Raw genomic sequence first — 22172 nt, forward strand, 5'->3', positions numbered from 1 at the left:
TCTTATCTGTAATGTGATATTCTGTAATGTGATCATTTGTAATGTGATACTTGTACTGTAATACTCTGTAACATGTTTAAGTCGCCCTGCTAAGAATAAATAATCATTCTAAGTCATGTAAACACAGAAAATGATCGTTTTCAGAAAAACAATGTTCTGAGTCTGTTTTCCTAATAGTCCCTTCATTCGTTTTCTGAAGAGTTGATCTGATGTTACCGTACTGAATGTGTGTCGGTGTATAATTGTTTAATTACCCAGCCAGGTTTAACACGTTAATTGATTCCGGTGAGTATAAAGGTGCTGGCTACGGGTTTATCGGCACGCAGCTGCAGTGTTTGATTCTGTGCTGAAGAGTTTGCAATGGGGATGCGCAGTGTTCAGACAGCGCTTTCGCTCGCTTTGATTTTACTTGTGCAGCTCCGCGGCGCTTTTGGATGGAACTGGCCGGATCAGCAGGTTTATAACGCCGCGCCGTACCTGCAGCCTCTTGGAGCGCAGTCGTTTCCTGCAGCGGTATTTCAGGCGAAGCCCACCCCTCGTTCCGTGGAGAGAGCTGACCTGTCGCTGTCGAGTTCGGTCACTCTGGACTGCAGGAAAGACGCCATGGTCGTGACGGTGAACCGGGACTTGTTCGGGATCGGCTACCTGGTGAACAGCGCCGACTTGAGCGTGGGATCGGCGGGCTGCTCGGCCACCTCCTCCGACAGCGTCGCCAGCACGGTTTTGTTCAGCATCCAGCTCCAGGATTGCGGCAGTACTTTCCAGGTAACCCTGCGTGTCGATCGCATTTGTTAGTGCGGTAGCCAGTACAGTAAACAGCCCAGCTTTCCTTGCTGCTTGCACTTCAGAGTGAAGTTCTTGCGTACAGTAGAATTCCAGTGTTTTGATCAGTGATCTTTAGAGGTGTATGTGGAACCTGTTAAACTGCTTTGTGCATTAATTGGGTCTCTAGAGCAACTTACATTCTATAATTTGTGTCTTTGTTGCCTACTAAATTAGACATCACTAATTTTACCTCTTGAATCTTCTATAAGATTCTGCAAGGAGGTGCATGAAATGGGGATTCACAATGTACTGACCGGCTGGAGCTTGTAGTCCAAGTATCAGTTTCCTTGTGCTACAAGTTACTCAATGCATTAAACTGTTTGAACAAATGCTCAATTCCTTGTGTACCTTCAGGGGTTAAAGCACAAGACTGCTTCGCTCTTTCATAATCCAGCATTGAAGGGTCACTTCCACTTCTCTCCCTAGGTATTCCCAGACTTCCTGAGCTACACAAACCATCTCTATTACAAGCCTGCCAGCATTGGTATCATCACCAGGGTTAATATGGCTGACATTCTCCTTGAATGCCGATACCCAAGGTACTGTACTGCGCAGACAAGGACCCGAGGGGCCGGATCTGTAAACTTCACGCTAAATTCCTTTGCTGCGCATTCACTTGTACCAGGGTTCAAGCCACTGCTGCTGTAATAGATTTGACAATTCTATTGAAGAATGCAAACATGTTTGACTTCATTAAACAAATGCTTTTCTTTCTGTGCTGACTGGGTGCCTTCATTTTAAATTCAGCTTCTCTCTCCCACAACCCCCCCCCCCCCCCCTGCCAGTTTGATGTCATGTTTCATTAGTTATGCATGCTATCATTTACAGGGTTATTTCTTTTCAGGAGGTGGAATGTCAGCAGCAGCCCCATAAAGCCAACCTGGGTGCCCTTCACTTCAACAGCCTCTACAGAGCAAATCCTGGACTTCTCCTTGCTGCTCATGAGTGGTATGAAGGAATGGGCTGGGTATGGGGAGTGGAGTTTAATCACAACCTGGCAACTGTCTGTGAACATGAAGACCAGTTTCTCTTGTATTGGATGCTGAAGCTGTTATCTTCAAATGGTTTTTATCCTCCCCTCCCATAGTTAACTGAGGGATGCTGTGTGAGTTCCAACAATGTCTTCAGCTATTGATTATCATAATGGGGATTATTGGCCAAATTCAATTCTTGTTGCTACCTGAGTATCATGACAACTGCCAGTGTAAGGGGGTGAGTTTAGAAGAGAAATGAATATAAAATCCCTGTATTGTGTAATTCCTATGATGCATATTTAAACATGTGTAATTGAGAGCATTTACTCTTTGGAAGAGCCAGAATGTGTTGGTAATCACTTGTGTGGGATCTGCCATTAATAGAATCAACTAGGCTTGTGTGTGTCTATATAGAGTTTTATTTGCAACATGGTTGCACATTTCTGCATGTATGATGGTTTAATAAAATAAACAGCTTATCCTTCCATTAGAGAACTCTATGCAACTACCTTTATTTTATCCCTCCATGGGAACAGTTGCAAATAGAATATCCCCATGCGGTGCATAGGCTGCAGTATAATGAAGCAATTTACAACAGGGTTGGAACACATCCCAGGAGTGGAAGGGTCAACATTGGACACCCTGCTGGTGATTTGCCAGTCTGTCATGAAGCAGGGGTGGCCTAAGCTGGGTCTTCCACTACTGGTGTTTCTGTTCTAAGCTGTAGTTGAACCTCCATCCAGGCCCATAAGTAGGTTGTTTAACCCTGGAACAGAAGGGCCCTCTAGGACTCATTGCACACCCCTGGCATGGAGGGTTCCTGCGGCTGTTTGTTGCCAGTGCACAATTCCTCTGCCAGATAACTGGAGTGGTCCTGTAGTAAGGGTTTGCTAGTGCATACTTTCCTGTAGTAGAGGTTATTGTATCGTGTGTTTTCATGCTGGTCTCTATATACTGTGTCTCCTTACTTCCTGTTCCAGATAACTGGAGTGGTCCCAGAGTCTCCAATGTCATCTACCTGGGTGACGTCCTTCACATTGAGGCTTCTGTTGCCGTTGACAACCACGTGCCCCTGCGGCTCTATGTCGACAGCTGCATCGCGACCCTGAGTGGCAACAAGGACTCTGAGCCCAGATACGCTGTTGTGGACAAGCTTGGGTGAGAACTGGAGTTACTTTACACACCGGCTTGTGCTGCACTCTACTTTATTGACCCTGTTTTGAATGCTGTGTGTTTGGAGGTGTAACCCTTTCTCCTCCTGCCTGTCTCTCCCAGCTGTCTGATGGATAGCAAGGCTCCAGACTCCTCCTCTTCCTTCACCAGACCTGCTCTGAACAAGCTACGCTTTGATATCGCTGCTTTCAGGTTCCAGGGGGATTCCAGGAGTTTGGTAAGGTTTAGCTAGACCTGGGTCCTTTTTAACGTGTCCAAGTATACTGTGATTAGTTTTGCTTTCTGGTGCATTGATGTCCTGTATGGTGTTTGACTAAATTCCCATTATGACTCTTTCCCTCCCCCCTTTGGTTTCAGATCTACGTGACTTGCACACTGAGGGCAGTCAATGCTGACAAACCAGCTGATGCCTCCAACAAGGCCTGCTCCTACCAGAAGCAAACCAACAGGTAAGCTGTGCAAGAGTGAGACCCTCTGTGCTGAAGACTACCCTTTAAATCCAGACCCTACCCCCTTATTCCACCATGCTGTTTGTGATGATCTCTAGGAGACCGGTCTACCTAAGCATGATCAATTCAGATGAGCACCTGTGGGATGAACTTTGCTACTGCAATCATGGCAGCCTACCTCTGTGTGGGTTTTTTTTATATCTATTTAGATGCTAGGTTGCCCTGTTGCTTGCCCATGCCCTCTGTTCTAATACTGTGTGGAAACTATCACTACTTTTCATATCAAGTTTTGGTTATGTGATATCCTCTTACAGAAATATTGAATCCTCCCTGGTTGACTGTACCAATCCTTTAGTGTTGGAACAGTGATGGCTCTGTGCTTCTGCACTGTCCTTGTATCTGAGCTGGTGCTCTGTGATCCTGCCCCCCTCATGCTGTGCCTCTTTCTCCAGGTGGGTCTCTGAGGATGGCTCCTCTGCAGTATGTGGGTGCTGTGACGCTGGCTCCTGCTCTGGGACACCCCGGTTCCTCTCTCCTTCTCCCAGGCAGGTGGGGAGCTACGGGATCAACCAGCCTGACTGGAGAGGAAAGTGGCCGCACAAGAGAGCGGCTCCTCTTGATCCAGGTACTGTCTGAACACCCAGCCTGGGAGAGGCCTCTTCATAGGACTGGAACTCTAACCAAGCTGCACAAATACTGTCACTTCAACTACAGTTTAGTAGTTTGCTGCCCAGTGTCCCATGTGCTTCCTATTGAGGAAATAGGAATGGGAACAGTCAGGGCAGTAAAGGGTTAAAGATGTTCAAACTAGTGCTTCAAATTCATTAATGACATTTTGCAGTAGGTCAGCTGGTCTGATTTGCAGCTAGACCACTGGTGTGAGTTTAAACCCATGAAGGGGATCAGGTACCAGGAAGCAGCAACAACGTGTTTGATTCTTCCACATCTGCATGAGCCAAACTGGAACTGAGACTCTGATAGAAGACAATAAGCTCCAGTGACTTTGCTAGTGCTAAAGCATTTCTAACCTTTTTTGACCATGTGCTACCCTTCAATGGAGTTGCATTGTGGAGTAGCTCAATAACCAGTGCATGACTTGGTTTCAGCAATGCCATTAACCTTGCCTTCCTGTCTCTCCCCCTCTGTGTAGCTGGCCAGGACCCCCGAGTGCATGTAAAGGAGATCACCATCGGCCCCCTGACCGTGGTACATGTGGCCCGAGACCATGCTGTCGTGCTCAGTAAGGAGTCCCTGTACCACCCCCTGCAGCTTGTGGAAGTGCAGGGTAAGTGCAGCTCTCAATGCTACTGAGCTGGGCTAGCCTGCTTTAACTTTCTATTAATCTAAAGGGTATTTGTTTAACAATTCAGTCTTGCATATTTCAGATGAGACTTGCTATTGGTCTTGTGATCTAGTGTTCCATTGTGTGTATAGTGTTGGTCTCTGTGCTGTTATTAGTACTGGGGAAACCTATGGGAGCCTTGAATGACTAGGCTACAACAGATTTCCTCACTGGACCAGTATGTCCTCCAGTCCCATGGGTTTCTGTAACTTGTAGATCTAATTTAATTGATGCTCTCTGCAGAGTTGCTCTTCTGGAGTCTTCAATGGGTGTAGCTTCCCTCCTGCACTGTCCTGTTAACCCCTCTGTCTCTCCTGTCTCAGACTCGGGCTCCTCTGTCCCTGTGCTGGCAGTCTCCGCTGTGGCTCTGGCTCTCTCCTGTGCTGTCCTGTTGGCCGTGTTCCTGAAGAGGCGCTCCCAGGCTACTGACAAACTGCTTGCTGTGTCTTCATAATGTGTTTGAGTAATAAAAGCCTTGTCAAAGCTAATGTATTTGGTCAGTGGTAGTGTGTTCAGTGTGCAATATAGATGCTGCACAAGGTGGCATCTCTTGTGGAAGACCTGCACTGTGTTGCATATTGTGCAATGTATATGGGAGTGATTAGCAAGGTGAGATGCTGCAGAATGTGAAATGGTTACCTCCCTTGTAGGCAAACTCACACCAGTTTGTTTCCTAAAACCAGTAGGAAGGTGTAACTGAATATTCAACTGGCATATTAAATTGATCACTGACTACAAAGTGCTGTTATTAAATACATGACTTCTTTGTATTTCCTGTACTTGATCACCAAACCTCTCTTCAATCTGTATCTCCTGTCTAAGGGAGTCTTCATTACTTGGTGCTGTAAAGAAAGCTAATTACTTGGGAGTTCCATTGTAACAGGTGCTGAAGAGTAATCTGATTACAGGTTGTGTTATTTCAACTGCCCTGCCTGCTTACACAGCACTACATGCTGAAACCAAGAGGTTGCCATGGCTTCATCCACTGATCAGAACTGTGATTGTGCCTTATACAGGCAGAATGTATTAAAGGTAGCACTATTTATGCAAAGGCACATGTATCCAAACCAATGAAAATAAATCCAGTACTGCACTAGACCATCAAGTGTTTTGGCAAAAAACATTTGTTTTCATATAAGAAATTGAGGGTTTATCAAGAGAGATTCAACACCAACTGCGGCTTAAGTAGTTTGCTTCTCTTTGGGAACAATGCTTTCTTATTTTTGCAGTACATCTGTTTTCTTTAATACCAATAAAGTAACTATCTGTGACTCCTAAATATTTCTGGCACTTACCTTTTCCAAGTAGCCCAATTCTGTGGGGAAACCACGGACCTGGCAACAGTTCTTGCTGTCTGAGAGTTTTCCATGTCCTTTCCCTAACTTGAGAAAATACTTCACTAGTTTCAGTTCTGTCCGGTTTTAAAGCAGCATATTGTTCCTCAATAGACGGTCTCTTTTAGGCTGAAGCCCTTGTGTATTTCAGGGTGAGCTGCTTTTGAATGTCTTGATTTCATACACGGCTCATCCTTGATCGCTTCTGATGTGAACGTGCTTGACTCTGTCCAAACACGGCACCGGAAAGTTTCTGAATCTTGACTTGCACAGTCCGTCCGGCTCATAGCTTCTCAGTGTCTCCTACTGGAAGGTTTAGTTTTTATTAAGCACTTGTCTGAAGCAGGACCAGAGTTGGGAATCCTTGGTCTAGTGCAGGAGTCTCCAGCCCTGGTCCTGGAGAGCCCCTGTCCAGCAGGGTTTCTAGGTGTCTTTACATCATCAGTGGCTGAAGATCTGGAACACCTGTTATTCTTGACTAATTAAGCAAATAATTGGTTTAATTAATTAACTGAGCCACAGTATCTCTCCAGGACCAGGGTTGGAGACCCTGCTCTAGTGTATTCAACATGTTTCGTATTTGAATACCCAGGTCGCGTGCTCTGTGTGCAGCCAACCGTACCTGTCTCTTTGATGACATCTAGTGGTTCGTTGGAGCAACAACAGTTTGTTAATACTCAATGTGCGACTTCACGTGGCGAATCCTCCTGGGGAAGAGGAGTGATTGAGCTCCGGTTAGTGTGTATGTGTTTATATATATTCCGGACAGATGATCATCATTCTATTAAAGTGAGTTAATGGGGTGCAAATTGGAACTGGAGTTCTACAAAACATTTCAAAACGTTAGACAAGTTCTGCTAAACTATATATATATATATATATATATATATATATATATATATATATATATATATATATATATATATATATATATATATATATCAAAAGTTTGAGTACACCTGCTTGAAACCAGATTTTTCATGATAATCTATGCTTTTAACTGTATAAACTTGTCTATAAACACTTAATATTTAATTATATGATATGTGTACTTATATAAGCTGATAATCATAAGTGAATTGCATTCAAAAATTTAAATTTTAAATGAAAATGGAAATCTTGTCAATGTCAATGAAATGGTCGCCCAAAGCAAGGGGATTTCAGTCTGAAGCCCAGGTCAGTTAAAAGTCTGAAATGTGTATAACACAGTTTTAGAACACTGGCCTAAGAATAAAAGTGTCTTTGTTAGATGTTCTCTGAGTTAACTAGCATGTTACCTAATTAACCTTTTGTCACCAATTATTGTTAACAGGTGAGGGTCCATGATTACTATAAATACAGGTAGCATAGGCACAAGTTTGTCATTCCTGAATGTAAGGGAGCAGAAAATGGCAAAATACACTCAGTTAAGCAAAGAAAAAAGACAGTTTGTAATTACTTTAAGAAATGAAGGTCAATCTTTAAGACAAACCGCAGATCTTTGCAAGTGTCTTTAACTGCTGTGGCCATGACCATCAAACGATTTGAAGAAACTGGCACTCATGAGGACCGAACAAGGTCAGGCAGACCAAGGGTGACCTCAGAATCAGAGAACAAGTTCATTCGAGTCACAAGTCTGCGAAACCAGCAAATAACTGCCCCTGAAATACAAGCTCAGCTAAATGCTACTAGAAATACAGATGTTTCAACATCAACTGTTTAGAGGAGATTGCATGAAGCTGGCCTAACTGGAAGAATTGCAGCAAAGAAACCATTGTTAAGAGTGCAGAATAAGAGGAAGAGACTTGCCTAGGCCAAAAAACACAGAAACTGGATGTTTGAGGAGTGGACGTTGGTCTTATGGACCGAGGAGTTAAAATTTGAAATATTTGGGTCCAACCGCCGAGTATTTGTAAGTCGCCGAGAGGGTGAGCGCATGAGTTCTGCATGAGTGGTTCCCACTGTCAAGCATGGAGGAGGCAGTGTCATGGGCTGGGGTTGCTTTGCTGGTGACAGAGTTGGTGATCTTTACCAAGTCCATGGCAAGCTCAACCAGCATGGCTATCATAGCATACTTCAGAGACATGCCATTCCATCAAGATTATGGCTAGTTGGGCAGCCCTTCATTCTTCAGCAAGATAATGACCCGAAACACACCTCCGAGTTGTGCAAGAACTATCTGGCGAAGAAGGAAAGTGAAGGACAACTCAATCTAATGACCTGGCCTGCCCAGTATCCAGACCTCAATCCCATATAACTTGTTTGGGATGAACTGGACAGAAGAGTCAAAGCAAAGCTACCCACAAGTGCCCTACATCTCTGGGAATTGCTGCAGAAGAGCTGGGAAGACATGTCGGGTGATTTTCTGTTGAAACTTGTTAACCAAATGCCTTGTGTTTGTGTTAGCTGTTATTAAGGCAAAGGGTGGCTATTTTGAGGAATCCAACATTTAGAGACAATTTTCTTGAACATTGCTTTGATACTCCTTATGTTTTGTTTTGTATATTATAACATGTGTTTTCATTTTCAAGTATTTACAGAAACGTATACGATGTAAAACAAAAAAAATTATGAAAAAAAAACCTAGTTTCCAGCAAGTGTACTCAAACTTTTGACTGTGTGTGTGTGTGTGTGTGTGTGTGTGTGTGTGTGTGTGTGTGTGTGTGTGTGTGTGTGTGTATATATATATATATATATATATATATATATATATATATATATATATATATATATATATATATTTTCTTTCTCTCTCTGTCTGTCTCCTCCTTTTGCTTCCCTGTCACCGTCACCTTCTGAGAATATCACTCGAGCACTTTGTTACCCGCGGACATGAACAGAGTGTTGTAGTAGATTATTATTATTATTATTATTATTATTATTATTATTATTATTATTATTATTATTATTTTATTATTTATGTATTTATTTAGGAGGGAATCTTAAGAGTGTGCTGCACTGAGTTTGCAGCACATTAATAGGGGTATCGCCCCCCCTCCCCACACCACCCCCGAAAGCTTAACTGGGAATTACCCAAAATTGGCAGAACTTTGCATGCAGTTGTCTGTAATTCAAGTGCTATGCATCCAAAAAGAGGTGCCGCGGATGGTAAGAATTTATCAGATTTTTTTAAATTAAATAATTGTACACGCTTTTTAAAAACATTCACCCTAATTTGGAAAATAATTTCACCAATACTTCCTAGGACCTTTATAAATATCACGTTTTCACAGCGTTGTGTGAACAGAGCCTTGCAGCGACGTTGTGTGTTGGTTGAGGTGTAACACGTGCACAACGTTTCCCTTTCACTGAACTGTGACGTTCCTACAACGTTACGCCTAACCAGAAACGTTCCAAGAACGTTGTAGCGACGTTGTGTTTGTCACAACCAAATGGGATCCTTCCAGGAACGATAGGAAAACGTTTTGTGTTAGTTGGGTAGGAGGTAAGCGAGTCTGTATTGAGTTGTACAATGTGTTTTAAAACTACAGAACGCTGTTATACTGTATTATTTTGAAAGGGCCGGGTTGTTGTGGGGTAGGAGCACATTGTTTTTATGTGTGTGTTGTATTTGTGAAGCGCGATGGTTTTTATTCTCATGCTCCCAGTTGCAATCTGCGTGACACTGGCCAGTGTTGCCAGATTTGAAAGCATCTAGCGGTAAATAGCTGCTGCGCTCTGATACACAGAGCTCGCTGCGCCGGCTGTTGTCTTTGGCTGCGTTCTAGTAGCGCAAGATTTTGGGATCCTACGTCGATTTTGCGTCAAATGACGTAAGTCTGCGCGCAAAACCTGGCCAAGGAAGGCAAACTGCTTGGACGCAGCCGGAACTGACAACAGAGGTCACGCATGCTCTGGGCTCGGAGTCTGCGCAGACCCTGCAGATTCTAAAAGGGGCTGCGCAGGAGCAGACCCGCCTTCAAAACAATGCAAGAGCGCCACCCGTGCAAGAGGGGCGCAGAGACCCACATGCAGGATTAGTGATCGTGGTAGCGCCACCCAGAGTGGGGGTGTGAATAACACAGAAAAAAGAGCTTGCATAAATTGCAACAATTGTATTGTGAATGACAAATACCGCCACAATGATGCTTTTGCGATTAATGTTCAAACGAGACTAGTAAAACTATGGATATTCCATGCCAAAATTAAAAATAAACAAATACAGGAATAAATAAATAAATGTATTTCATTATTTCAACATGTATGTGTTTAATTCTATATGTATTTATTCATTTATTTATTTCAACATTTATTTCTATATGTATTTATTCATATATTTATTTCAACAGAAACTATATGTATTTATTATGATATTTATTCATTATTCAGTACATTATTTGAGCACTTATTTCAACATTTATTTATTTATACCTGTATGTATTTATAATTTTGGCATGGAGTATGCTCTATATAAAACTGATGTTCAGAACTTCATTGCCTAAACAGATTCATAATAAAAGCTGCTCTCGGGGTTACTGAAATAAGTCTTTGTTTAATTTAATACATGTGCTTCAACTCATGTCATTTATTTGATTTCTTGTCCTTTCCACTTGCAATATGTTGGTAAAATTACTAGACAGTTAAGATTGCGCATTAATGAGCGAGTATAAAAGTTACATTGGGAGAAAAGATATTCATTCACCACTATCTAGACATTTTGTAGATGCCAAACATTCAGTTTCAGATCTTAAATTCTGTGGCATACAAAAAATATTTCAAGCTGGCTGAGGTGGTAATCTTGATCAAGAACTATCACAATGTGAATCCAAAGGGATCTTCTATCTCCATACGGTACAAATTGAAGGATTAAATGAAGAGCTAGGATTATCATGTTTGCTGTGCTATAATGCGCAAGCATACTTGTCTTTCATAAGGGCTTAAAATAAATGATAGAGCTTTGAGATGATGTCTGTTACTAGCAGATTGTTTAGAAATATACTCAATTATTACTGTTCTGTCTGAAATATATCTGTAACATAATATAATATAATATATAACTGTAATGCGTTTGTGTTTTTTTGATTAAGTTAATTTGCTAACAGACTGTTTTGATTTGTTTCTAACTGTGTAGAGATCACTCTGTTTGCCATATATTTTCTTTGTTTAAGAGAAGTGTCCTTGTGATCCCAAACAGAAAGTGACGAAACAGGTCACCCTCCTTAATATAAACTGAAAAAGAATAAGTACAAGCACCCCCAGGTGATTTACTGCAGCCTCAGGCATTGCAGGTTCAGGAGTGTAGTGCAGTATTTAGAAAGCTGGTCTTTGTAAGTCAGGATGGTTGAGTGGTCTCAGGCGCTGCGTTCAGGTTGCAGTCTCTCTGGAGGTGTGGGTTTGAGTCCCACTTCTGATAAATCAGTTTTGTTCATTTATTTCTTAAAACATCCACCAAATGCTTGGTAATTTGAATGCTTGTAATTATGCCTTTCCATTACTTTGAATGTGTCATTGTTCAGTTTAACATGATAAAAGTTTTGATTGTGTGTGGCCGGTTAGCTCAGTTGGTTAGAGCGTGGTGCTTGTGTTTGGGCCATGACTTCACTTCTTTAAATAAACCACATAAGGTGCCACAATTAACATTATTTAAAAAGAAATGAACTAAAGCAATATCAAGTACAACCAGTAATATCTGTGATGTTTGTGGCACTAGAAATAAATTAGTAGGAAGGAAGTTGATTTTATCTGTTCCTATTAAAATTGGAAGCTTCATAGCATCAACATTGGTTCTTTTCTTTCAACTAGATGATAGCAGAGTCTGTGAGACTGTCAAAAATTGCCAGCAATGACTATATTTCAAGTCACCACAGCGGGGTATTGGTTAAAGTTTTCAATTAGCAATAATCACGCCTCGGACAAACCTCATGAGCTATGATACTGCCACTGCGCAAAGCTACTGAACAAGCAATAAGAAAATGCTACCCACTACAGCAAATACATTGGACTTGCCTGTGGGCAAGTTTCTTCTAATAATACAGTAAAGTTAAATGAAGCCTCGAACGCAGAGGTTTTTATTATTGACACTGCAGTTGCTGTTGAGCTCTCTAAAGATCTTGAGGAGCAGCTCTGTGAGAAAGGAAAAGCATTCACCCTAACCGAACCCTAACCCTGACAATCAAATGAGTTACCAAAACGAAGAGTGTTGTATAAAGCACAGACTGCAGTGCTATTTTAAGAGGGCAGAACCCTTGGTGACTGTGATAGTTGTCACATGATTGAGCACTTACCAGCAATCCATCGTTTTTTGGAAACTGAGGCGTTGGTGGTATAGTGGTGAGCATAGCTGCCTTCCAAGCAGTTGACCCGGGTTCGATTCCCGGCCAACGCAATTAGTTTTTTGAATGCGTCCGTTTTTTCTTTTAAGATTGGAATAAAGCGTAATACATTCCACAAATACTTTGACTTACACCCGCAATTTGTTTCTTTGTTCAAACTGGTGAATACTTTTAAAAGCATCACTTTTAGAGTTTCACTGTGAGTTAATGATCTGTGAAGTGTTAATAGTCAGTACATTAAGTCTCATTAAACGAAGGAGTTCATTTGGGATCATGCATTGATAATGCGCTGTCGGGAAAACTGCGAATATGGATGGTAAGCGTGAGTTGTATGATTAATCACATTCTAAGGGGTGATATCGTCCTGTTGTTAGTCCTGCCACAAAAAAAAAAAAAAAAAAAACTGGCGTTGATTAATCACATTCTAAGGGGTGATATCGTCCTATTGTTAGTCCTGCCACAGAAAAAAAAAAAAAAAAAAAAAAAAACTGGCGTTGAAATTGCATGCGCTGCAAAATCAAACATTTAAAATTAAACCACCATCTGATAGAACATCATACTGTGAGTCGGATTGTTTTAGACTACACATGAGTGCACGAAAAAACCAAACACGTGTTACCTGCACCGCTACAGTTTCGTCTAGGTTCCATAGTGTAGTGGTTATCACGTCTGCTTTACATTCAAAAAGCCTTCTGTTCGACCCCCAGTGGGATGTTATATTAATCCTTGGTCAAGACAAAATCTCCCTAGGGTTGGCTGATCATTAGATTGACGATCTAAGGTCCCTGGTCCCATCGTATATGCAGGAGAGTTTATTCATAAATAAATACATGTTTTTCGTGTTTATTTTTGTTGGTACATTAACCCAATACACTATTGCATTCTGCCACGTCATTAGATGAGCAAATCCCCTTTGTGCCATTGCACATTCAGCAGAGAAGCACTGAGAGAATCCATCTTCGGTGTCATTACTACCAGTTTTCACCCGTTGGTGGTATACTGGTGAGCATAGCTGCTTTCCATGTTATTAACCCGAGACGATTCATGACCACTGTAATTGTTTTTATGCCCACATTTCAAATAATGAACATTATAAAAGCAAATCAACATTGTTTTCTTTTATTTACTTTTAAAGCAGAGAATCAAACACACTTCTGACAACTTCATAGGCCTGCAAATCAGAGCTGATCCATTTTCTTTTCTCCCAAATATATCATGCAAAGTATAAAACCTTTCTGCTCAGTTTGATCACAAGTAGTTTTCTCACCAGTTACGATTTCCAATTCCAATACTCTGTCTCTTTTTAAATGCATGTTCACGGGGCGGAGCTATGGGCCCTGATAGTGTTTATTGACAGAGTTAGTAAACATATACACATGGAGAGAGGGGTTCCGCCTCTTCAAGGCCCAACATTTACTTGATCGATAGACACAATAAGCAGGAGGGGGGCCACTGTCTTTGAGGTGACCCGACATACGAGAGGGGCACCGTCTCTGAGGATACCCGACATACAAAGAGGCTCGCGAACCGGAAAGAGAAACATGAATTAGTATTGTTAACACAAAAGAGGTTCCAGCTCTTCCTGACCCAGAATATACAATAGGGGGGTTCCGTCGCTGAGGAGAAACAGTACAATTTCTGAAAAGGGTGCCATCGTTTTTGATTAACAAAACAAAATGTAATAGAGCACATTTTATTTTACATACAGAATCCTATAGTTGAAACAGGAAAAAGTTAAAACAGAGCATGACATATTTATAAAAAAGATAAGCTCGCCCCGTTATTCATTAACAAAACAAAATGTAACAGAGCACATTTTATTTTACATACAGAGTCCTATAGTTGAAACAGGAAAAAAGTTTTAAATTAGTGTATCACAAAGCAAACACATGACAAATTTATAAACAAACAAGACACCTAACAGAGTACATTTTTCTGAAAAGTGCTTCCTTACCACTTTCAAAAGCCAAATAAATATGCGCAGAGTCTTGCATAATATCTTCCACCTGTCTCACTCTCTATACAGCCTCCCCCTTCAAATTATTAACAGGCAAATGATCTTTAGCGCTTTCAGCGACACATGGCAAATGACATTTAATAGAGAAAAGTGTAAGGTCTGCACGCAGGAAATAAAAATGTACATTATAAATATCATATGGGAGATATTGAAATTGGAGAAGGAATCTATGAAAAAGACCTAGGAGTTTTTGTTGACTCAGAAATGTCTTCATCTAGGCAATGTGGGGAAGCTATAAAAAAGGCTAACAAGATGCTCGGATACATTGTGAAAAGTGTTGAATTTAAATCAAGGGAAGTAATGTTAAAACTGTACAATGCACTTAGTAAGACCTCATCTTGAATATTGTGTGCAGTTCTGGTCACCTCGCTATAAAAAAGATATTGCTGCTCTAGAAAGAGTGCAAAGAAGAGCGACCAGAATTATTCCGGGCTTAAAAGGCATGTCATATGCAGACAGGCTAAAAGAATTGAATCTGTTCAGTCTTGAACAAAGAAGACTACGTGGCGACCTAATTCAAGCATTCAAAATTCTAAAAGGTATTGACAGTGTCGACCCAAGGGACTTTTTCAGCCTGAAAAAAGAAACAAGGACCAGGGGTCACAAATGGAGTTTAGAAAAAGGGGCATTCAGAACAGAAAATAGGAGACACTTTTTTACACAGAGAATTGTGAGGGTCTGGAATCAACTCCCCAGTAATGTTGTTGAAGCTGACACCCTGGGATCCTTCAAGAAGCTGCTTGATGAGATTTTGGGATCAATAAGCTACTAACAACCAAACGAGCAAGATGGGCCGAATGGCCTCCTCTCGTTTGTAAACTTTCTTATGTTCTTATGTTCTTATGTTCTTAAATAGGGGGGCGGGTCCTTTATCCCACATGCGCACAAAGCACTCTTTTTGGAGCGAATCCTATGGCCAGGGAAATTTCTCTAATTTATATATATATATATATATATATATATATATATATATATATATATATATATATATATATATATATATATATACATACACACACACACACACACACACACACACACACACACACAAAAAACTTTCAAAAAGATTGGAAGAACGTGCACCGGCGTTATATTTTAACATAATGTATGCACACCACAAAGTAATAACCTCCTTTATAAGTTATATTTTTAGAAAAAAAAAAAAAATAAATAATAAAAAAAAAAAATAATAAAAAAAAAATATTTCTCCCAAAAAACGTGGGAGAAATAATTTTCATGACGGTTTACACGTAGATTCGAGTTCTGAAAGCAAAACCTTATTTAATTAGAATGATGCCTCTGAAATGGCAAATCTCACGTATTCTAAACATAGTTTAGTACCCTGTATTTTACAGGGAGTGTTGATATTTTAATAAGTGTACAACAATTAAACAAGGAATAACTTTAAAGCTTAACTACGCGGGCTTCATAGCCAACGCAGCAAGGCACAAATGACTTTTAAACGTACGTGTAAGTCTTTTTTTTTTATCACCATCAGAATTGAATAACGACTCGCTAATTCTCTTCTTGTTTTACCCATATGCTTCATGCTATGTGCTACAGTTTAAAGTTAATACTGTGATAGAAGAAATACTTAATTTCCTAGTATTGCATTCAGGGTTTGCCTTGTTCATATCCAGCAGGCGGCGCTAGGCCTCTACGGACAGGGGAAATTTCTCTACTTAAATATACAGCATGCTTCAAAAAAGATTTACGACTTATGTACACCCGCCCTGTGACTGCGTTATTTCGGGATCTAGAGTCAAGATTGCGGAATGTTTTGGAAAACATGTGGTTATCTCAAATTGATTTTTTTTAACTGACCCTGTCCCTCGGGTTACGATAACCATGCTCTCAGCCTTACAGAATATATAATGAAAAGAGGCATACATTAAACACGGAGTCATCTTATAGCATAACAATGCAAAATATTACTTATGCTTTTAAAGTCTCCCATAATGATTAGGGTATATATATATACACAATATATATATATATATATATATATATATATATATATATATATATATATATATATATATATATATATATATATATGCGGTATATATCATTTTCCAATGTAGCCAGGTCCAAATTACTTGTAAACGTACTTGTAAGTCTTTTTATCATCATCATAATTGAATAACGACTCGCTAATTCTCCTCTTGCATCACCAATATGCTTCATGCTAAATGCTCCAGTTTAAAGTTAATACCGTGATAGAAGGAATAAATGTGTACTTTCATTGGTAATTGTATTCAGTGTTGTTTGGTTCATGTCCAACAGGGGGCGCTATGCCTCTGCGGACAAGGGAAATTTCTCCACAGGAATATACAGCGAACTTCAATAAGATTTATAACTTATGTACATCACACCCTATGACTAAGCGTTATTTCGTAGGCCCGGGTTGCCAATGTTGCTACGTTTTGGAAACATGTGGTTATCTCTAGCTGATTATGTTTTGAGGACCCTCCCCTTAGCCTTACAGAATATATAATGACTATTTTGGGACTGAGGGAAGACAGGTCTTGGCCCATCAAGAAAGAAATATACACACGCACTTTCGCTATAAAATGGACACCGAAACAAACAGCGAACTATTGCAAGGTACGTACCTCTATGTTTAGAATTGTAATGTCTGAAATGCATTTTAACTCTGTGCGTAAACCCTATGTTTAGAAAATGTTTGCATGGAAACCTATTTTGCGACGTTTAGGGTAATAGGTGTTTTAACGTGTGAAATGAAGTCCGTAGCGGTTTTACGATGCGTTAGGTCTGTAACTCTGAGATATAAATACATACTTAACATTTGGCATTTTAGTTAAGTATTATTATTATTATATATTTTTCATATTTTATAGATATCGAGGAGCTTATAGAAGAGCATTTAATTTCGCATAACGAGGAAGTGTTTGAGCAGGACGGCGTCCAGCACCCCCTATGAGTCCTTTGACATCATCTTGGGTTCTTGAAGCTCGAAGCGGCGCGGGTACGTCACACACCAGCGTCATACCTGAATAGCGCGGTTTTGTTTTTTTCCCTCAATGTGTTCACGCAGAGTTTAAATTCCAGCGGGACCCTCCGGAGATCAGATACATGCTGAATTCCCAACACAGCAGTCTGTTCCGGAGGATCTTTCAAACACTGATGCCGAGACTGCGGATAAGTCTGAACGTGAGTATAATTATTATAGTTGTTTACATTATTTAAAGTTATTACTTATTTTTATTTATTTTTGTTTTTATTATTAACCCATATAATAGGATATGAAGGTATGTATAAATTATTAAAGTTTATTATTATTTTTATATTATATATATATATATATATATATATATATATATATATATATATATATATATATATATATATATATATATTTTTTTTTTTTTATTATTAACAAATATAGATATGTAATTACATATAATTATTACGTTTAATTTTTTTTTTTTATTTATTTATTTATTTTTTTAATTATTGTTATTATTATTATTTCATTTTTTAAAATATACCTGTTTCATTCTGTTTTAGATTCTGATTTTTTTGAGGACCCTGAACAGCTGGAAGAGTATTTAAAGATACCTTTCGAGGACCTGCCTTTGGCCATTGAAGTGTCAAAAAGTATGAACAGTATTTGTTTTATAGATTAATAAAATATGCTTGATCATGTATAATTAAATATTTTAGGTTAATAAAACAGTCACATTTACCCCTTTATATAATTATTATTACTTTAGAAAGTCCTGAAGAAACCAAAAGGAACTACGCAGCAACTACATCTGAGGGCTTCCATGTAAAGGAAAACAACCACAAACCGTCAATATCTGAAAAAAGACCACTCAAAAGTAAGTAACTATTTAAAATGACGCACTTAAAAAAAAAAAAAAAAAAAAAAAAAAAAAGAATGTTACATATTTCATTATGCTTATGTTAATGTATGTTGTTCTGACAGCATATTCTGGTCTATTTTCATTTTAGAACGACCCACAAGAACTCCTGTTATAGTGATCAGCGATTCGTCTTCTGAGGACGACACAGCCGCTATCGGGGATTCAAAGTCTAAAAGGCAGCGTAGAATTTCCAGAAGTTTACGCGATTCCACGAGTCCGAGAGTCACCCCTCCAGTCTCTGAAGCACCTCCTATTCTGAAAACAACGCCTGTCTCACCTTCAAAAATTAGGTATCACGGTGTGATCTCTTGAAACATGTACATGTGACTATAGATCAGATCATTAACTGCCATCCTGCTATAAGGGCCCTGGTTACTGACACTGAGGTGCAACGAAATATACAAACCTTAATTACGCTGCTGCGAACTCTGGTGTTTTTTAAGTCTGTAACATTGTAATTGTAAAGCAATAATGGCGCCCTTTTGGAAAAAAAACTTGTAATGGATTCATTACTGATGATGATGGATGAAGGTTGATGAAAAAATAGCGATAGTAGAAAATGGTGAGTCTGTTGAGTAGTATCGGGTTGAATGGTGAACAGCCGTTTGGAAAATATCAAGAGGATCAGGAACAAAGTGGAGACTGAACACACTAACAAAAACAAACCCTAAACAGACCTTGAACAGCAACTAAACCTAAACAAGTAACAGTGTAGACAAAAAAAGAAAAGTGTAGACAAAGTACAAGATTTTAACAAAAGAGTAAATGGATGCACCTGTATGTATTTATCTAAAATAAAGTTAAAGTTACACTGTAGTTAAGTAATATGCTGTTATTTGTAAAATGAATTCCTCAAGAGAAACGGGAGTCCTCTCCAGCCCTAGCCAGCCAGCTTTAATAACAGTGTTTTGGCTTCCTAGGAGCTCTGAGATTGGAGGAGTGGATATGTGAATGAGCCAATGGGGGGAGAGGGTGATAGTTCGGAACTATGGGAATTTGAATTTTAACCTGGCCAGGCTACTGACCCTAATAAAAGGGACAGGTGGGTGAAACTTACACCCACTTTATGGAGCATGTGAATTGCTACAAACAGGACTCGACTTGCTGGCTCAGAAGCACAGGGAAGGGGCTAGAATTCAGCCAATTACTGATCATGGAAAACTGCTGTTAAACTAATTTAAATAAAATACAATTAAAACTAAAAACGCTAACATTATTTCAAAATCCAGACCAATAAGTGGCAAAACAAGTCCAAAAACAGGTTATACTTTTGAAAGCAAAACTAGAGTTTAAAACATAATCAGAAAGCAATTCTCAACAAAAGTAGTGCATTTTTTCCAACAAATGTAGAAGTGTAGAGAGGAAACAGACGAGGCATTTTGCATAAAAAAACTATTTAAAATTTACAAATACAGGCATATTTTAATAAAATCTGGTAGCATGCAGAACTATGTGAATATTGAATAACACATTAAATATGCGTGTTTTTTTATTTTATTTGTTTAACTCGAATGTTCTGGTTTAACGCTTGAGCTGCACATTTAAAATGCTGTGCGTGTCTTGTGCAGTATCGAATCCAGCCAGAATAAGCACATTGTTTTGAAGCGAATATTTCCAAAAACTAAATTTGATTAAAGTAGAAAGGTGACATTTATATCATGCAGTCAAAAATGACTTTTAGCAAAATGCTTCCATGTTAGTGTTTAGTGCAGTGGTCTGTTCATGTTAATCAGCTGCCAGACGGGTGTTTATGAACACACTCAACAGGTCTGGAGTAAGGAATTCAATTTCAGACACTTCCCAATCCAGGAGTCAGGGATTGATTATTATTACATTTTTTTTTCAAATCTGCCATTCCATTTTTGTAATAATAATAATACCGTGCTTTCCCTGTTATTAGTCTAATAATTAGCGGCGTGCATGCGCAGGCTAATGCAATTACTCGACAAAGGAGTTCTTCAACGAATTAGTCAAAAAACACATCAAGTAAAGATCACACAGTCGTGTCGCTCCAGCTCCAGCGCAGTGATTTCACTGTCTCAGCAGGGCGGCAGAGCTGCTGCTAAACTGAATAATACTGTTATTTAAAAACATAAACTTAGATAAAACACTGAACTCATTAAACTAAACTACAAACACATAACATTTAAACTCCAGAAAGCAAACGTACCTAGTAAATACTACACATTTTTAAAAGAAGCAACATCATGCAATGATTATTATTTTTCTTTTTAGTCTACAGACTGCAGTCCACCGCGCTGCTGTTTGACTGTGTAATTGAGCCCTGTGTGCGCTCAGCGCTCCTCACTGTCAGCAGCCGCTTGGGTGTTTATAGTTAACCTCGCCCAACAAAGGAGACGCGCACCAGTACGGCTGTGGTTTTATTTGAAAGGAGATTTAACATTGCTAATGTAATTGCTAAGTCGCAAAGTACTACATTGTGGTAATAAATAAATAAATACAAATGCGCTGTCCATTACAGGACATTTCTCATGTACCCCCTGAGGAGCGCTCGAGTACCCCCGTTTGAAAACCATTTACATTTACAACTACTTACATTTTCCCACGTGTGATTGCCTCGTACAAATCTGAGAGAGTTTCACAGTTCATTGTTTAGCCTATACTGCCATCTACAGCATTACTGCGGGTGTGGTTTATTTGAAGAAGAAAAGTCATGGCCCGTACGGGGATCGAACCCGCGACCTTGGCGTTATTAGCACCACGCTCTAACCAACTGAGCTAACCGGCCACACGCATGAACCTTTTCTCATGTTAAACTGAACAATGACACATTCAAAGTAATGCAAAAGTAAAATTCTTGTAAATACTGCAGTACACACTCGATCCTCTCAGGGATGATGCTTTTTGCATTTCTTAATGACATTGGAAAATGGTCCTGTAATACGTTGTTTTCCTCCAATTACACTGAAGAACGTGCTCTGTTTCTAGTTTATATTAATACAAAAATAATCCTTTTTTGCCGAAACCCGGGATCGAACCAGGGACCTTTAGATCTTCAGTCTAACGCTCTCCCAACTGAGCTATTTCGGCTTGACGTTGATTGAAGCCTGTATATAATGAGAAACGTTTAAGACCAAAAGGCAAACATCCAGGAAACGAGTAAAAACTGCTACAGGCTGCCTGAAAGCTCAGCGCTTGAACTGTCTCAACAAACGTTTAGCGCTAAAACGTGTACATTGAAAGTCTATTACCGTGTTAAAACGTGTACATTGAAAGTCTATTACCGTGTTTAACACAATCATCTGTGTTCCAATAGCGATTAATCCACAGGGTGATCAATAGAGTGACTGCTGGCTTTGTTCACATATTATCAAGACGTTTCCAGGATTCACGCATATTCTGAACAAGCACACTAGAATACAGTAGTGAAAGGAAAGCGAAATAGCAGGTTGATTGGCTCTGTTCTTGTACAGACGCGCTTTCTAAATTTGCAAATGGCAGATTACATTGTCAAAGGAAAAAAAAAATCCAATATAAATGACTCGTATCAAGATGCGATATAACCTCTGAGAATAGGAGACACACTTGCAGGGGATTTAGCTCAAATGGTAGATTTGTATGTACACATTTATTGCCTAGGCATTACAGATATAAATACAGTGTGACAGTTTTTTGGTAAACAGACTCCCGCCCTACATGCGTATTTTAAAGTACCGTCTGTTAATTTGTAATATTCCCCAGACTGAAAAACTCCAGTGCGCCCTCCATTGCGTGTCTTCAGAGAAGCAAAAACGGGAGGTCTTTTTTAGCAATGGAAGTTGTCTTATTTGAGAATAAGTATAAATGGCTTGAAGTTTCTTTGCATTTCTAACGTGTTTGCAGTTTTAGCTTCATTTAACAATCATTGTCCTGTATAGTAGATACTGTTGCATGCCCATGATTTTACTGCCCAACTT

The 22172-nt window shown here is 39.6% G+C and overlaps 4 non-coding genes and 1 pseudogene across 4 annotated transcripts; 2 read left to right on the forward strand and 3 right to left on the reverse strand.

The window, feature by feature from the left end:
* The first annotated feature begins 29 nt into the window (after positions 1–29).
* LOC121310333 lies at positions 30–5487 on the forward strand (annotated as a pseudogene).
* A 6342-nt stretch (positions 5488–11829) lies between these two features.
* Positions 11830–11968, reverse strand: LOC121310334. Its single transcript, XR_005948778.1, has one exon. It is a non-coding gene; the product is annotated as a U4 spliceosomal RNA (small nuclear RNA).
* Positions 11969–12329: 361 nt separating this feature from the next.
* Positions 12330–12401, forward strand: trnag-ucc. The gene has a single exon. It is a non-coding gene; the product is annotated as a tRNA-Gly (tRNA).
* Positions 12402–20930: 8529 nt separating this feature from the next.
* trnai-aau lies at positions 20931–21004 on the reverse strand. The gene has a single exon. It is a non-coding gene; the product is annotated as a tRNA-Ile (tRNA).
* A 229-nt stretch (positions 21005–21233) lies between these two features.
* trnaf-gaa lies at positions 21234–21306 on the reverse strand. Its single transcript has one exon. It is a non-coding gene; the product is annotated as a tRNA-Phe (tRNA).
* Positions 21307–22172: the final 866 nt, after the last annotated feature.

This window comes from Polyodon spathula, unplaced genomic scaffold (genome assembly GCF_017654505.1).
Source record: "Polyodon spathula isolate WHYD16114869_AA unplaced genomic scaffold, ASM1765450v1 scaffolds_2036, whole genome shotgun sequence".
NCBI classification, from domain to species: Eukaryota; Metazoa; Chordata; class Actinopteri; order Acipenseriformes; family Polyodontidae; genus Polyodon; species Polyodon spathula.